The 17174-nt window shown below is 46.1% G+C and overlaps 2 long non-coding RNA genes across 4 annotated transcripts in view; both read left to right on the top strand.

Moving 5' to 3' along the window:
* Positions 1–11882, top strand: part of LOC146068101 (uncharacterized) — a 47436-nt gene extending 35554 nt beyond the window's left edge. The window contains exons 3-4 of one of the 3 annotated variants that reach the window (XR_014472959.1): positions 10939–11037; positions 11762–11882. This is a non-coding gene — a long non-coding RNA (uncharacterized LOC146068101). Of the gene's footprint in view, positions 1–10938; positions 11321–11761 lie in introns of those variants that run through there. The other 2 variants (XR_014472960.1, XR_014472958.1) reach the window with 2 other exon arrangements.
* A 2975-nt stretch (positions 11883–14857) lies between these two features.
* On the top strand, positions 14858–16293 carry LOC146068020 (uncharacterized). Its single transcript, XR_014472949.1, has 2 exons — positions 14858–15302; positions 16093–16293. It is a non-coding gene; the product is annotated as an uncharacterized LOC146068020 (long non-coding RNA).
* The last annotated feature ends 881 nt before the right edge of the window (positions 16294–17174 follow it).

Here is a 17174-nt window from a genome sequence, read left to right as displayed (position 1 = left end):
CATATAATATCATAACTATAGGATATTACAGTGCCGCTGAGGTCATGGGTTCCATTTCCACCATGGCCCTAACTGTGTGGAGTTTGTATATTCTTCTCGTGCTTGGGTGGGTTTACTCACACACAATATGAAAGTGTGGCGGTGACATCTTAGAAGTTCCACTGCATTAAGTATTACTAGGGTGTTGTACTCATGGATATCCTTCATTTTGTGAATGGCACACTCTGTGACACCCTCCCCTTCACTGTGAACAAGCCCTCAAGCGAAACACGTGTCAAAGGAGACGCCCCTGACACGCGCGCCCCCCCCCCCCCGCTTCTACTGACTGCAGGACGAGACAGCCAGCTAACGGGAGCAAACTTCGGTTCTTCTGTCTCCCCCACGGGAAATCAGGTATCGGCGGCACAAGCATAGGGTTGAGATTGTCTCACCCCGGTTCTCTCGCCATCCAAGTGAGAGTGTACAGCTGCCGTGACTCACGTGTCACTGTCAGCTCAGACACCTCACCGAGCGGAGACCGGCCAGAGTGACACTCTCCCCGTTGCCACCAGCTGCTGTCTGCTATTTACAGTCCTACCTGCATCTTTAACAAAATCTGACTTGACAATCAATGTGCAAACAGCCTGACCCGCATACTAAAAGACGGGTTTCTGCTGTTTTTGACTACACTGTATGATTTTTTTCTGAGACAGAGTTACTCTGCCCCTATTTTGCTTTAAGACCAGACCTACCCAGCAGATTTGACTTAAAGGGAAACAGTCTGTTCATACTCTGCTAATTACCACTGTCAAACAGCTTGACCGTTATTGGAACCACCTGACTGACTCTGCAAACATTATAATACCCCCAGTATCTGAGGATTAGCAGAGGCCAGCTAACACACCTGCATAACCAATGTTTTTTGTGTGTAGACAAACCGTGTCAACATTGATCCGGTACCAGTAAAACACCTAGGGTCTGCCATACCCCACATGTTTTTTGTCTTATTAACCGTGTGATCATACAGACACTGCAATCCAATCCATCGGACAGGTGACAACACTCATTTACATCCTGGTTGTTTAATTTGATAACGTGCATGTTCCCTGAGTGTCGACAACCGTGTCAACACTAATACATTGGCAGCTCAAAACTCAGGTCTTGTTATATCAACTGAGGTCAGCTAATATACCTGTACAATCAATGTTTCTTGGGTGTCGACAACTGTATCAACACTGATCCGGTACTATTACAGTATCCAGGGTTGCTATATCCCGCATGTATTTTGCTTCAATAACCTTGTGAACATTTGGACACTAATTTCATCATTTGTATAGGTAACTACACCCACTCATATTTTGAGTGTTGAAGTTGAGAAGTCTGAGCTAAGTGTCAACAATCGTGTCAACGCTGATAGTGTCAGTATTAACGCAGATGGTATTATACCGCACATATATTGTCTTCGGATTAATCTTGTGACTATTTATATACTGTACCAATAAATATTCTTTTTTCATATTGGTGACAGTATATCCATCTGCATGTGTATTCAAAGATTCATGCGTTGTCACCCATTGAATATCTTCCCTGGGGTGTAATTTGGTCTTTAGTGACTACAATACGAAGACCAATTTCACTACTCCTACTTGGAGACTTGGGTACATTCCTTCACCATCTTCTTTTCACTCCGCTGGGTTTCCTGTGACACCACTATCACTCTCAATCACCATTCAATGTCTAAATGATAGATGGTGAGTAGCAGAAGAGGGGTTTCACGGTACCCACACTTTACCCTATACCTTCTACGCTGCCCTCTCATTTGCTGGGGTACACCTAGTCTCTTTGCAAGGCCATCGGTAACAAAGGACATGGTGTTACTTTTCAGCAAAAAGCAGAAGCACATATAAGCCTCCTGACAACCAGGTTATACTCTCATCCTATGGTGTGGTTACGGTCATACTGTACTTCACTGGCACACCTGATTCTTATACCGAACTCAGAAGCTAAGCAGTGTTTGGCCGGGCCAGTACCCGTAGGGGTGACCGACGGGGAATACCCGGAACTGTAATACACCGGATTGCAGAAAAACACTTGGCCAAGGGAGCTATCTACCCTTTAACACTCTGTTCTCTCTCCTTCTATTAAGAACCCAGTCAAGTCATTCCGCCTTATTTATCCACATTGATCCTTCCGAAGGGGGATAGTGTTATGCGTCAAGTACACCCCAATGCAACATATTGTTTGTGAGCGGCCATTTTGCCTGGTACATAGAATCCATTACAGGATTCCCCAGTATTTTCTCACGCCAGTGTAATTAAAAAATTATTCGCCACCAAATGTTCAAATTGTGATCTTTATTCTTGTTATGCATCATGTTTAGAGTTCATATTTGAAATGTTATTTCATACGTACTGATATTTTAGTAGTAGTTTTTCATTAAAAGTTAAATTTTAAATACTTTCCATTCATTATCATTTTAAAAAGTGTGCCCCAAAAACCCTTTTTGTTCTGCCTATGTCACCCTCGTGACAAACCATATTTTTTCACCCTCTCCCCTTCCCCAGGTCTGTGCAGACTAGGCTAGAGCCGGCTCTGATTTAAAATCCACACCTCGCTTTTAAATTTTCATTAAAATGTAAGCTATGAGCGTAAATGCAGACTCTGGACCTGTAACGGTGAAACAGTCCGGTGACACAGCTCACGATGGGAGGATGTAGGAGGGTCCGCCAGGAGCCAGGCACCTATGCTTCTGATTCTTTGGGAGCAGGCTCCTCCCTACTGCATCCCATAATGCCCCAGTTAGTTTTAGGTGCCCACAGGAGTGGGTGCTATGCTTTGCAGCTGCGCTTTTTTCTTTGGATTTTTTTCAGAATAGTTAGGTTTTTTGTTATTTTATGAATGCACTAGCTAGAGCAGGTTTGCCAGTGTGTCGCTTCTCACAGAAGTGCATACACACTGAGGCGCAGCAGAGGCTGACAGAAGCGCGTCCTGTCAGCTCTCTGTGTGCAGAGGGACACCTTTTTATTCCCTCTGCACAGTGCTTAGTCTCTCTAGGATAGAGACTTTCCTGCGCCCCGGGGGTGTCCTAACCGGCTCCTTGCAGAAGGGGATCTTGGGGGACGGACCCCCCGCGATGGCGCCCACCATCTTGAAGGGTTTAGGGACAGAAATCCCGCCAGGGAAGTGAAGTCCCTTACAGGAGTCCGGCGCTGCTGGACAACTCCATTGTGGTCCCATGGAGGGAGGTACAAGGAGGTGAGAGAGACATCTGCGGGAGCGGCTGAAGGGGGAGAAAGCACCATATGGTTTGGTCTCCCCGCTGATGCAGAGACTTGGTCTCTTCCTGCCCTGTGTTTGGCGCCTTTTTCACCGTGCTACGGAGCTGACAGGGTGATTTTTACACAGTCTGCAGTCTCTTCACAGAAGCGTTGACAGGATTACAGCTCAGATAAGTACACTGATACATTGCTCTGTGCGGTGCCTGTTCATTTGCATTGTGCTGTGGAGGAGGGAGCGTTGGACATGTTTATTTACTGTAAAAAGTGTGATGCTAAATTTACATGTGAACATGAGGATCAGGGGGATTTATGCCCGTCCTGTGAGGCTGTTCCCTGTGGGTCACGCACTCCCAGAGCGGAGATAGCTGAACCTGCTTGGGCTTTGGCGCTGGGCAGGTCTATGAATGCTCTTACTGAGGCTTTGAATAGGCAGAAGGATTCCTTGATAGGGTCTCCTGGCCACTTTACTTCGTCTCAGGTGTCTGGGGCGTCACTTACCCCGGCTCAGGGAGACCCCATTTTGCTGCAGGCTATGCAGGATACTGCCCAGGGAGATCATAAGATGACTGCCCTGATGGAGCAGTTTACAAAATCCTCTGATAAGAGTGTGCTTAGGCACCCTGTGTCTACACCACCAATTATACAGGATTTGGATGATGATGATGGTGGGTGTGAGGAGAACTGGAGTTGGGACATGAGTGATGAAACTGAGGCTTTAACTTCAGGCATTGAGGATTTGATTGTGGCTGTTAAGCAGACTTTGAATCTTGCAGAGGAGGAAAAGACTCCTGTCTCTTGTGTGTTTAAAAAGAGTCGCAGGGACCCTGTGTGTTTTCCCTCTGATGAGGGAATGTCATCTCTTTTAAATGAGGCAGGAAAGACTCCTGATAAGAGATTGTTGATGGCAAAAAGGTATGCTAATATGTAACCTTTTTTTTTTTTAAATTGGGTATTTTTTATTAAATTTTTGAAGAGAAAAGAAAAAGACAAACATTGATATTAATATTACAGACGGCTAAGTAGGATACGGTGCGTACAGGAGATATGCAGTAATCAGGATATTATATGTACATTTGTAGAGATAAGCAAAGTATACTTTTGACATATATGTAAGTGCCAACCCTTCAGGATATAGATAAACACACTATGCATCCAGTACCCGGAGGCGCCATCCAGGTCCATGGAAACAGTGAAGTAGGAGGAGGCACATTTACATGGATATATCACATATCACAACATGAAGCACCATGTGTTATGCTTGCCGCTAGTGTGTTGGTAACCTGGAACAGGGAACGGGAGATCAGGCGTGAGCCCGCAGCCGGGACCGCCGGTTAGGACGGCCACAGCGAACCCTATACTAACTCTGTTGAGTACCCCGAGCAGATGACCAATCCCTGCGGGAACTAGGCTTCAGCTGTGGCCGCCGCGTTCGAAGGAGCGAGTTAAGCCCGCTCCAACCCCGATGCAGCTAGGTCTATGAATGGACAAAGGAGAAGTGATCGTCAGGGGTAACTCAAAAGGAAATACTAACTACCGGGCCTAACTGAAAGACAACCCCTGTCTGCCGGCACCAGGCCAATAACGGGAATACGACCCAGTCGCAGACACAAGGAGAACTTGACGGGGAATCTCCAAAAGAATACAATACAATGCTAGATAGCGAATCCCCAAAACCCCAAACAGGAGTGGATAGGTAGGGAAGGCCCTGCCTAGGACAGATAGGAAAAGGAAAGCGATGGCCAGAGCAAGGGTAAAAGACAGAAAGAATAATGTTCTGAATTAGGCCCACGGCGGAGCAGGTCCAATGCCCCAGCAAGGGAGCGGAACCAATATGGGTACAGCCTGATAAGAGAAAAGGAGCTCGGCGGCTCCACAGAAATAAACCAGGCTCCAAAGGAGCACTTACTTGACCCCGGGTGACCTACAGCGGAGCTGAACAGGTCACTGGAGAAACCGCTGAGAAGCTGACATCCAGCTGAGACAGGAGATCTCTTGGAAGGGATCCAGGAAATAGGGCAGCGCTGGGATGAGCCAGGGACCGGGCAGGCGTATGGAGACGCTATAACCGGCGTCTGTGCCCAGCAGACGTCGGCTTCTTATTCAAAATTGGCGCCGCCTGCATGACGTCAGGCGCGCCGTGCGAGTGCTGCTGCTGGGCGGAAGTTCGGGGAAGTTGCCTAGCAACGCCCCGACACCCGGACTGAGAGGGAGGCTTGGAACGCTGCCGAGCAGCGTCACCAGCCTCACAGCCCCGCTCTCCATCCGCCGACCGTCCGGGTACTGGAGATACCGGACGGCGGCGTGTGACACCATGAATGTATATCATATAATAAACATCCGACAATGTAGATAAAGACCCATAATCCTAATTAAAAAAAAATAAGATAACAAAAGAAAACCTCGCAAGGACCCAAAACAAACCTCCCACATAACCCCCCACCCTGTACTACCCACCCCCAACTTAGGTGTACCTGGAGCCCTATAAACGCGTAACACTATTACCTCTATACCCATTCTAATCCCCCCCCCCTAGCCTACTAACTATACTACTAAACCTAAGTCTAATCTATACCCACCCACATATAAACTAACACCCCCCCCCCCCCCCCCCCAGATTGTAAATTAAGAGCAGGATATATATCGAGGGCTATAAGGATATGACCCTAAGGAAGGGCAGGATATATATTTCCTTCCCCATCACAAAAATTACTAAACAGAGAATACCAAAAGAAGGATATAGTGAGGGCCATAGACGCATGGACCTAAGAACAGCTATATTGAATCCAACAATCTCCTGAAGCAAAGTAAGGTATCTCGCTCAGCAATAAAGATGCATGTAAACTCACAGAATATAACTTATACAAGCAGGGTTAAGATGACAGTTACAGGATATTTCCAAAAACATTAATCTGGCCAGCTCTTAGTGTCCTTAGAAAACATGGCGAGCCTAAGAAGTACACCAGCAGGTATATGGAAAAAATAACAGATAAACAAAGGACAGTGTACAGTTATATGTGGATACAGTCCAGGCTTTCATCACAGTCACCAGCGACAAATAAGGAGGATGTAGGGAAGTAGCAGCACAATCAGTGTGCATGAGAGTATCACAGCTATTGTCCTTGATTTCGGGCACAACGACAGGTGTAGATATAGCCAGGATAGAATCTGAAATAGGTGCAGGCAGAGCCTTCATAGCATACATCACATAAATATCTCCATTATCAATAACATCGCAGTGTCCAGGATGAATAGGAGTGGGATGAATAGGAGAGGTTAGAATATCACTCCGAATTCTGTCCAGTTGCAGGAGTCGGGCAGATGAGGCATGGAGCACACGCAGGATAGCATTTGCAGATGGTTCCATAATCATAGACAGGAGGTACAGAAAGACCAGCTATAGGCAGTATATGTAGCAGAGAATAAATTAGGTGCGGCTAGCACGCCACTAAGTACAAATAAAGGACTGCCAGCCGTTGAAGTAGTGGGAGAATCCAGCTAAAAGCTCCCAGCTCCAGCCACCAAAATGATGGTGAAGAGACCAGTCAGAGAAAATGGCGGATGTAGGTAATGCTCACCGCTTTAGTCACGGCTATGTTGTGGCACAGCAGGAGACCAGCAGAGGATAGAAGACCGTCACTGCAGATCTTAAACACACGATGCAGGGCAAACGTGGAGGCCTCAGCCCCAAGCACAAGATGGCGCGGACCGCGGCATTGCGCCCCAGAGGAGGCAGCTTCCCGCTTCCACCGCTCAAAGGTACGGAGAGCCACCGCCACTTCTCACCCTGCCTGACAAAGCACCCAGCGATGAGGCGGCAGGCAGAATACTGTTAGTGTAGTAGGAGACCGACGTCATCCGGATCTTAGCAGAGAAGCAGGCCGCGGCTGTATATAATCCCAAACCAGCAGCCAAATAGTCCCAAAAACAGCTCAGCAGGGTGATAGGATAATGGGAGTGATGTCTCACACCCGTTGCTGAGGCCAAGGACTTCGGTGACAGCAAAACAGGATAAATTTCAGGATGTACGGAGGAGCGAAGAGAAACTGCTGCCTACTCTGTGCTCAGCCAAACCACGCCCCCTCGCTAATATGTACCCTTTGCCAGAGGAACATACCAAATTGTGGGAGAAAGCCCCATTAGTGGATGCATCAGTTGCTAGACTGTCTAAAGCCACTGCCTTGCCGGTCCAGTGGGGCTCGGAGCTGGAAGCCATTATCAAGCAGGCTACTGGGGGCAAGAGGGGTTTGCCAGTACGAGTACAATCCGACAATGCCACTATGGTGGCATACTTAAATCACCAGGGCGGTACTCGGAGCAAGATGGCGATGGCAGAGATTGTGAGAATCTTCACCTGGGCGGAGGTTCAGTTTCCAGCACTGTCAGACGTTTTCACTCCGGGGATCCGGATTGTGGAGGCGGACTATCTCAGCAGGGCGGACCTGCTGGAGGGGGTAGACAGATGGGGACTGCCAGACATAGATCTTATGGCGTCCAGGACCAATTGTCAAGTGCCGAGATTTTGTTCCCGGTCAAGGGATCCGTTGGCTTGGGCGGTGGATGCCATGACAATTCCTTGGTCTTTCAATCTGGTCTACATCTTCCCTCTGTTCCCAGTGATCTCGAGGGTGTTGAAGAGGATAAAGAACCAGAGAGTATCGGCCATTCTGGTTGCACCAGATTGGCCCAGGAGGTCATGGTACTCAGACATACTGAGATTATCTACGGAATCGTGGTGACTTGCTAAGCCAAGGACCGTTTCTGCACCAGGACCTAGCTCGTCTAAATTTGACGGCAAATTGAGAGAAAAAAGGGGTTTTCAGAAGAGGTCATACAGACCATGCTAAGGGCCAGAAAACCGGTGTCTGCGGCCAATTACCACAGGGTGTGGAGGATCTACATCAGATGGTGTGAAAGGCAGAGAGTTCATACCTCCAGGTTTAAGGTAGCGAGGCTACTGGAGTTCCTACAGGATGGCCTGTCGTCGGGGTTAAGTTTGCAGTCTCTGAAGGTGCAAATTTCGTCACTTTCCATTTTCTTTCAAAAGAGAGTGGCTCTGCTGCCGGAGGTACAAACGTTTTTGCAGGGTGTGGCCAGGATTAAGCCTCCTTACAGGCAGCCGGTTGCACCATGGGACTTGTCTCTTGTTCTGTCCATGCTACAGAAACCTCCTTTCGAGCCACTGAGATCGGCTGATCTCAAGTACCTTACCTGGAAGCTTACTTTTTTATTGGCCATTGCTTCGGCTAGGCGTGTGTCAGAATTAGGTGCCTTGTCTTGCAAGTCACCATTTTTGATTTTTCACGATGACAGGGCGGTACTCAGGATAGTACCAAAATTTTTACCTAAAGTGGTTTCCTCTTTTCATTTGAATCAGGACATTGTGCTCCCAGTTTTTCCCCCGCCTGAGGGAAAGAGGAATAGGGACAGTTTGAAAAAGTTGGATGTGGTTCGCGCATTGCGAATCTATATCAGTAGAGTAAAGGATGTTCGCAAATCAGATTTGCTGTTGGTTTTGTACGATGTACATAAGATTGGGTGGCCTGCTTCAAATCAGACTATAGCCCGCTGGTTGAGATCAACTATTGCGTTTGCCTACTGTAAGGCAGGTAGGCCTGTGCCATCTCGCATAAACGCCCATACTACAAGGTCAGTTGCTTCTTCATGGGCGGTGAGGCATGGGGCCACAGCTGAGCTGCTGTGCAGGGCAGCCACCTGGTCCTCTGTTCACACCTTTTACAAAATTCTACAGGTTTCATGAGTTTGTTTCGGAGGACGCTTCATTTGGACGGGCAGTGATGAGAACTGGCAGTCTGAGTGTACCCTCCCAAAGGACTGCTCGTGAAAGTCCCATTGTGAGCTGTGTCACCGGACTGGACGAAAGAGAAAAGGGGATTTAAGAACTTACCGTTCAAACCCCTTTCTCTGAGTCCAGTCCGGTGACACAGCGATCCCTCCCTAACGCTCAGTAATTTGTACCGTTCATGGTTGCCATGTTATGTGTTATAAGTCGCATATATGATGTTCAGGCATTGTACTGAGTTGTGTATCCTAGTGTGCTGTTGAAGTTTAACTGAGGCATTATGGGATGCAGTAGGGAGGAGCCTGCTCCCAAAGAATTAGAAGCATAGGTGCCTGGGTCCTGGCGGACCCTTCTACATCCCATCGTGAGCTGTGTCACCGGACTGGACTCAGAGAAAGGGGTTTGAATGGTAAGTTCTTACAAAAATCCCCTTATTATAAATACTGTGCATTAACTCTTAACGAACAGTAGTGTAAGATTAAATAGAAATCTTCCTTTTCAATTTACTGGTTAAACACTATTAATGTAGTGTCGCCTCTGGCCTCCAGGTGTCACTATAACCCTGCTACTGTATATACAGCAATGGGGCGATTGTCCTACCATAACCACAAAGTGTGTGAATGCAGTAAAACCTATTCCTGCCAGTCAGTGCTGCTGATGAGTCACCTGCATTAATGTTATTTATATAAGCGCTAACATTATATGCATTGGTACTTATATGTTAGTTGGGCGCCCAATTAGCATACGTAAGGTAACTTAGGAATATCGCATTGCATGGGCCATTTTAAGGGCGATGCAATGCGATTTTCCTATGTAATTTATTCACTGCTCTCTTAGCCCCGGGGGATCGCATCGCACCTCCCGTAAAATCGCATGCGATTTTATAGGGTGTACGATGCCATTACATTAGCTATACAATAGCATTGTATGACATACAATGAGGTTTTAGGCACCCCACCCCCCCACTATCCACACCACCCCGAAGCGTGGCGAGCGCAGCGGTACGTGTCCTCCGACCTTTTCATACCACCACTAGCCACGTCGGCGTTGAGTTGATTTTATATAGTGCGTCGAGCACAGCGAGTCACCGATCCCGAAGCGCGGCGAGCACATGCGGATTACTTTACATATATTCCGCGTCCACTCGCCACGATTCGGGCTCGACGTGGATAGTGGGGGTATGAAAAGGTCGGAGGATGCGTTCCGCCGCCGCTCGCCACACTTCGGGGTGGCGTGGATAGTGGTGGGGTGCCTAAAACATCATTGTATATCATACAATGATATTATTGTGTAGCTCATTTAATGGCATTGCACACCCTATAAAATTGCATGCGATTTTGCGGTAGATGTGATCCCCCGGGGCTAAGAGAGCAGTGAATAAATTACATAGGAGCATTGCACCGCATGGCCCTTAAAATGGCCCATGCGATGCGATTTTCCTACGCAGAGTAGCCCACTAAGCAAATAGCTTAGTGGGTGCCCAACTAACATATAAGTACCTATGCATTATATTACATTTGCATTAGTCCCCCCTGGAGTCACTTACAGTATAAATTAGTGTAGGATTCGCTGATTTGAATTCTCCTATCCTGGTAACTATGAAGTGAGTTACGTTTGGAATTTATGTTTTTAGTTTGAGTTAGACCCCAGGGACCCTGGTGGTTGAATAGATTTATCCAGCGTGCTGTATATTAATCCACGGGGTGATAGCGATGAGCTATCGCTATGGCGGATCAATCTGGTGAGATCGCTTAGAAAATGCCCAGGGATTGCAACGTGTGTAGGCACCATTAGGGTACATTATGCTTTCTATAGATTTTATGATCAATTGATGCTGTTTTGCGGTGTTATTTTTAAAAAATTTTAATCATTGTAACGCAGATCAGACCGTTCTTCACATTATAGCAATCCTTCCAGAAAGAAATACCAATCAGTGACGCAGAAGCATTTTACCTTGAAAACGTGTGCTTGCATTCCAATGTACGTCCGCTACTTGTGAGTTGTGTCATTGCTGGTATGTAGCAGCAGTACTGCGAGTGAGGGAGCGACGTGCTTTGGGGAAAGGTTCATACATGTGTTAGGCACACGTTCTCTTCTGGAACCAAAATATGACAAACTTATTAAACTCCTGATTGATTGCGCTCCCGTTGTTCCAAATCCATTCCAATCTGTTCTGTTACCATTGTCGGATGCTGCTAAGGGACGTCTGTTTCCCCATTGGCTGCGTTCTCGTTTTGTTTATTTAATTCGCACCCGTTGCGTTTTATTAATAGGGCATTTGCAGATTTTCTACATTTCTTTTGTGAGTTGTAATTGCACTGAATGTTTTAATTGAGCTCGCAGATCAGATTGTAGATCTTTTCCCATACACTGCAGATCATTTCTCCATCGTTATTATGATGAAAATCTGCCGCAAGCTAACTCCCTTCCGCAGTCTAAGGTTCCAGACCATCGAATTCCAGATAATCGGTGGTGTGCTACGTGAAAGTCTTCCAAAATAGAATCTGCACTTTGGGAAAAAAAAAAATTTAATTTTTTTTTTTTTTTTAATAATTTTTATATTGACTGCATTAGATGCTGCCCCATTTCCACAGGGCATATGCAACTGCCCCCACCCCCCACCCCCACCCCAATCAGCTCTGCTTTTAGAAGATAAGCTTTAAATGTTCAATCAAGCTATCCCATAAATTGTTTGTTTCTGCAGAGTGGTGCGCTACAGTCCTAAAAATGGAAAAGAAAGTGTCTGAAGCCAGTGTTAACCGCAGGAAGTCCAACAATCCTCAGCGGGTGTCTGCAGCCTCGGCTGGTACATCTCAGAGTAAGAGGAAGCGTCTTTTTTATATTTTTTTTTTGTAAGGAATAAATAACGAAAGCTAAAGGAGATGCGTGGGACTGAGCTTGCTGTGGTGACCAGTAATGTGTCCAACGCTTGTCCACAGAATGTTCGCTGCATTTATTGTATTGGATAACGGGTTACAGAAGTCCAAAAAGGGGAGACTGTTAAACTTTGTTCTTTGTCTTCTATCTAATTTAAACCAGACACGAGCCAGAGAGTGCCATTGCCCATACGGAGGTTTTACCGCCCAGGTACTCGGGCACTGATGGAAATACGCAAGTACCAGAAATCAACGAAGCTGCTGATCAGGAAGGCCCCGTTCTACCGCCTGGTGAGATGGTGTTGCCTGTTCTGCATCTAACAGTTTCCCCTACTCTGTGCTCTGCTAGTAATGTCTGCTTTTTCTGTTTTAGGTGAGAGAGGTCTGCCTGGAGTATTCCCACGGAGTGCCGTTCAGCTGGCAAAGCCAAGCGCTGATGGCATTGCAGGAGGTAAGGCTTCTTAGCGGCGTAAACGCTCGCTGTATTCTGTTTGGGGTAATCTTAGAATTATGTATTGTACTAAGATCTGATGCGGCCATGTATACCTCACCCATATCCTGGCCGTGTTCTGCTCTGTATATCCCATCACGTGTCACTAGAATCAGCGCTAATGCTCGATCTCCATCATAGCCATCGGTTGCGATTCGGAATGGTTTAAAGCACCAGCCAACAAGCTGAAACTTAAGCAGGCTGGCCGTCTGCTTCAAACACCTGAGTACAACAGGGATCTGCAATGCCTTCAAACTTAAAGCGGCGTGCCCATGTTTTGCAGAACGGTGTCGAGTTTCACCCTCTAAACATCGCAGCATGTCGGCAATCCTGCAGCCAATGGGGGGGCTCTGAGCGACATCCCAGGATTGGGTCTGTGTGCAAATAGGCACATAGTATATCCCGTACAGGCCACTTACTGATGACTTCAGTGGGCATGATGCCTGTGTTCAGCCCCAGTGCAGTCTCACTGTACCAGACAACTCCTATTACGCAGTCGCCGCTCTCTGATCTTTATCACATCATACACCACTATAATTAGAATTCCCAGCTCAGCTCCGAGCTCATTAGACAGACACGCATTACACAGCGACCTTTCTCAAGGCATAAAGGAATGTTCAAAACCAATACTCCTGATAACACTGGAAAAAGGTTGTTTCCTACCAGAAGGTAGGAGGTGGACGACAGAGAAGGAGTGCCTTGTGATCCAAGCAGCTCACACCAAGGAAGGTCAGTTCCTTGAAAACAAACATGAGGAAAAAGAAAAGGGTAGTGGAGCGCTAGGTTGGTATTAGAAAAAAATTCTTAGTTTGAGTATGGTCAATTGGGTATCACAATTAGTAAAATTTATTCAACACTGATAAACATAGTAAAAATGGTTGATACATTTAGACACATGAAGAGGTTATAAATGAATACATTAAATCAGCACATATAAAAAAGAATTTAAGAATAGTTGGCCTGAGCACTATACTTATGCGTTCTCCCGCTTGCCAAATGTCCTGAGCCAGTCCGTCCTGTAGTTTAACTGGAGATTGTGGAGGCTGGGTGTCCATATACCATGCTGGGAATTCGATGCCGCTGTGTAGGATGTCGCTGTCTGGATGTTGTATAGACAGATGCACAGGCTGAAGGTAGGCTTCCCAATGAGTATGCTGGTGGTGGTATCCCAAGGCTCTCTTCCAGTGGGTGAAGAACGGATGGAAAATTAATCCGAATATAAAGGCTGGGCAAGATATAATTTTGGGAGTGTCCCGCAATAGAGCTCAGAGTCCAAACTGACAGTATCCTGACGCGTTTCGTTACCTAGGCTGGTAACTTTATCAAAGGAGAGTCTCCTTTGATAAAGTTACCAGCCAAGGTAACGAAACGTCCCTCTATTGTGAGATTTCTCGCAGTTCCCTGCTGCAAACTGGAAGCGGGATAAGGGGGGCAGGATAGGCAGGTTCCGGAAACGGGGGCGTTTTCTGAGAGCTCCCAGATCTGGATCTTCCAGCACAGATTTCCTGGCCTCTGCTACAGAACAGCTTGGGCCAATATGACCAGCCTCGGGCTCCCTCAGATTGACCATGTTTTTGTGCAGTGATCCGTTGCAGCAGTGGATCACAGAAGTCGGCAGGAGGTGTTTATTGACACAAGGGGTGAGATTTAATAGGATGAGAGATTCAGAAAGTGAGAGATTTGGTAAGAAATCTCCAGCTTTTTTTAAAGCGCCAATCATTTACACTGCAGAACCAGTTTCATTTTGCCGTGTAAATGATTGCCGCTTTTAAAAAAAATGGAGATTTCTTACCAAATCTCTCACCCTTTTAAATTTCACCCAAGATACCTCCTACAGCAATACAATTAGTATTCTCTAAAATGCACAATCGAGGAAATTACACAATGAAGATAAAGGCGCAAAGCTGAGGTAAAAAAGTAGCAACACAAAGTGCAAGTACGCACCACTGGGATTGGGCTGTACGTATGAGGGCATATCTGTGTGAATGAATGATTAATAGTGGCCTACAGAATTTATGGGGAAGAAAGATCTGTTTGCTCTGTTTGACCATGTATTGCCTCTCAAATTCTCTGTCTGTAACTATTTTTTCCTATCTATGAATCGTATTAGTGATAAGGGCCTAATTCATCATGAATCGCTAATCTGAGAAGTAGGTATCCGCCACCCATGAAGAGGAAACACCCGGTTACTGCTCCCCCCCCCCCAAATCTATATGCCAGGACAGGGCCAACCTGTGGCTCTCCAGATGTTGTGAAACTACAAATCCCAGCATGCCTTGCCACAGTTTTAATACTCCCTTATAGCAAAACTGTGGCAAGGCATGATGGGATTTGTAGTTTGACAACATCTGGAGAGCCACAGGTTGGCCAGGACTGTACGCAAATTCCGGAACATGGAAGAGACTAATATGTGACTGACACAGGCTGAACAAGGCCAGTGCTGTTGTCACAGACCTGCATTTTTTTTTTCGGACCCATCCAGAAATAGTCTGGTTTCCACCCCAAAACAGCAGCTTACCGACGGTCAATATCCAGCTGCATTGTGTTTACGATCTATACGTGTTTTCTGACGCTATTTTTCCTTGCGCATTGTGTGCGGTCTAAATGCGCAATCACTCTGCTTTGTGAATAAATAGCGATTCATACTGACTTAAGCCCAAAGTTCCTTTTCCTGTGTAAACCTCCGGTTTCAGTGTAACATCTCTTTCTTAGGCAGCTGAGGCCTACCTGGTGTGGCTTTTCGAAGACTCTTACCTGTTCAGTGTCCATGCACACAGGGTCACGCTGCACGTGAAGGACATTAAGCTCGCACGGCGAATTAGAGGGGGCCAACTCGGACTCGGATGTTGAAGTTTTCCGTTTCACGTTTGTTTTCGTTGGTATTTTATTCCCAGTTTTTTTTTTCAAATTCTGTTTATTTCAGACATATGCCAAATGAAACAATAGTGAACATGAGTAATAAAATATTACAATGTATGATATCAATTCTAACCAAGTTGTACATATTTATACTTGAGTTTCGCAGGCATGGGGTTCGAGTAACTTGATGAAGAGGCCTGCCTCTAAATCTCGTAAGCCCGCCTTGTTAGATTAGCATTTTGTCTGACATTTTCTTTATACATAACATTAAACGAATAACTTTAACTTAATATAAGAGTTTTTTTCTATGGGGTGGGGTGGGGGGGGGAGAGGGGGAGAGATAGGGATAGGGGGGGGGGGGGTGTTCAGCATCACGTTTCGTACATTATATATGGGAAATGTAATTATCTAGCTCCTTCTGGACGGATTTCCAGTGTTTTGTAGATAGCTTCTTTCAGTATTTGTGGGCGACTATCTATAAATGGTCTCCACACCTGGTAAAATCTTGATGAAGATACCTATGGGTGTTTTATCACATCATATTTGTCATAAAACATATACTTCAACAGCAGCGATTCCACCTCTGCTACCTTTGGAATAGGTGGTGTGATCCATGAGTTTAGAATCACTTTCTTAGCCACTGTGACTATCAGGGTAATTAGGGGCAACAGATGTGAGTTCGCTGGTGTGATGTTCCAACTCTCAAAATTAGCAAACAGCATGGGGATGGGATCTAGCTGCAGTCCGATATTAAAGTTAAGTTTGATGAAATACAACAATTTATACCAGAATTTTTGTATATGTCTGCAGGACCAAAAGTTGTGAAAAAAGGAGCCCACTCCTGTTTTGCACTTCAAGGACAAAATGACTCCTCTGCTGTTGTGAGATGTAAGCCCTATGAACAAACTTCACGTGTACCTCCTGAAGGATGGAGGATCTTAATATTTTCAACGTTTTATGATAATGTTTAAATATAGTTTCACAGTTTTCCAATAAAGGGATATCTTTTAACCACTTGTTTGTGACTTCTTTCCATACTCGTTCAGCAGGTAAGGATGAGAGTTGGTCATAAATGTATTTATTCTTGAACGTCCCTGTCTGAAATTTACTAACAGAGCTATTCAGTTTCATATACCTCGTGGTTTGTATATCAGGCTTGGGTAGCGAAAGTGCATAGTGCCTTAGCTGGAGGAGTGAAAAGGAGCCGCTCAAAGGCAAACCGAACATTTTCTGCAGTTCAGATATGGAATATACCTTTCCTCCAGGGTCAAATACCTGCGTCATCTTCCTTAGTCCTTTATGTTTGAGCCTGTAAAAAATAGAACTATCCACCCCTGGGGTAAACATAGGGTTACCCCAGATGGGGATCCATGGGGACGTTTGAGGGTCCAGTCCAAGTGAGCGGGAGACAGACCACCAAGCCTTGTATGTGTCTAGAAAGAGAGGGTTGTTGAAGATGTGCGGGGGGATTTGTGTGCGGGGGACATGTAGGAGGGCTCCAGGAGAGTATGGTGAGAACATGGCACAGTCCACTGCGGAATCCGAGAAAGTATCTATCTCTACTAGCCAACCTAGGGCAAAGCGGCAAAGCAGGGATTTGGTGTATTGATGTAGGTCTGGCACATTGAGACCGCCCAAAGCCTTGGGCAGGTGTAATTTGTGTAATGCAATTTTTGCTTTTTTCTTATTCCATAGGAACTGCGCCATGCGTGAGTTTAGTTTTTGGATGTCTTTATTTGTCAGTTTGATTGGCAGCATCTGTATAACGTACATTAATTTGGGCAGAATCATTGATTTTATGACCTCCACCCTCCCCAGCAGGGAGAGTGGGAGGTCGGTCCATGTATCCATGGATTTGGAGAGGTTGTTAATCAGTGATGTGTAGTTTAAAT

Source organism: Crinia signifera, chromosome 1 (assembly GCF_055691185.1).
Source record: "Crinia signifera chromosome 1, ASM5569118v1, whole genome shotgun sequence".
NCBI lineage: Eukaryota > Metazoa > Chordata > Amphibia > Anura > Myobatrachidae > Crinia > Crinia signifera.
The sequence above is the reverse complement of the archived record's forward strand: the minus strand, read 5'-3'. Positions and strand labels throughout refer to the sequence as shown.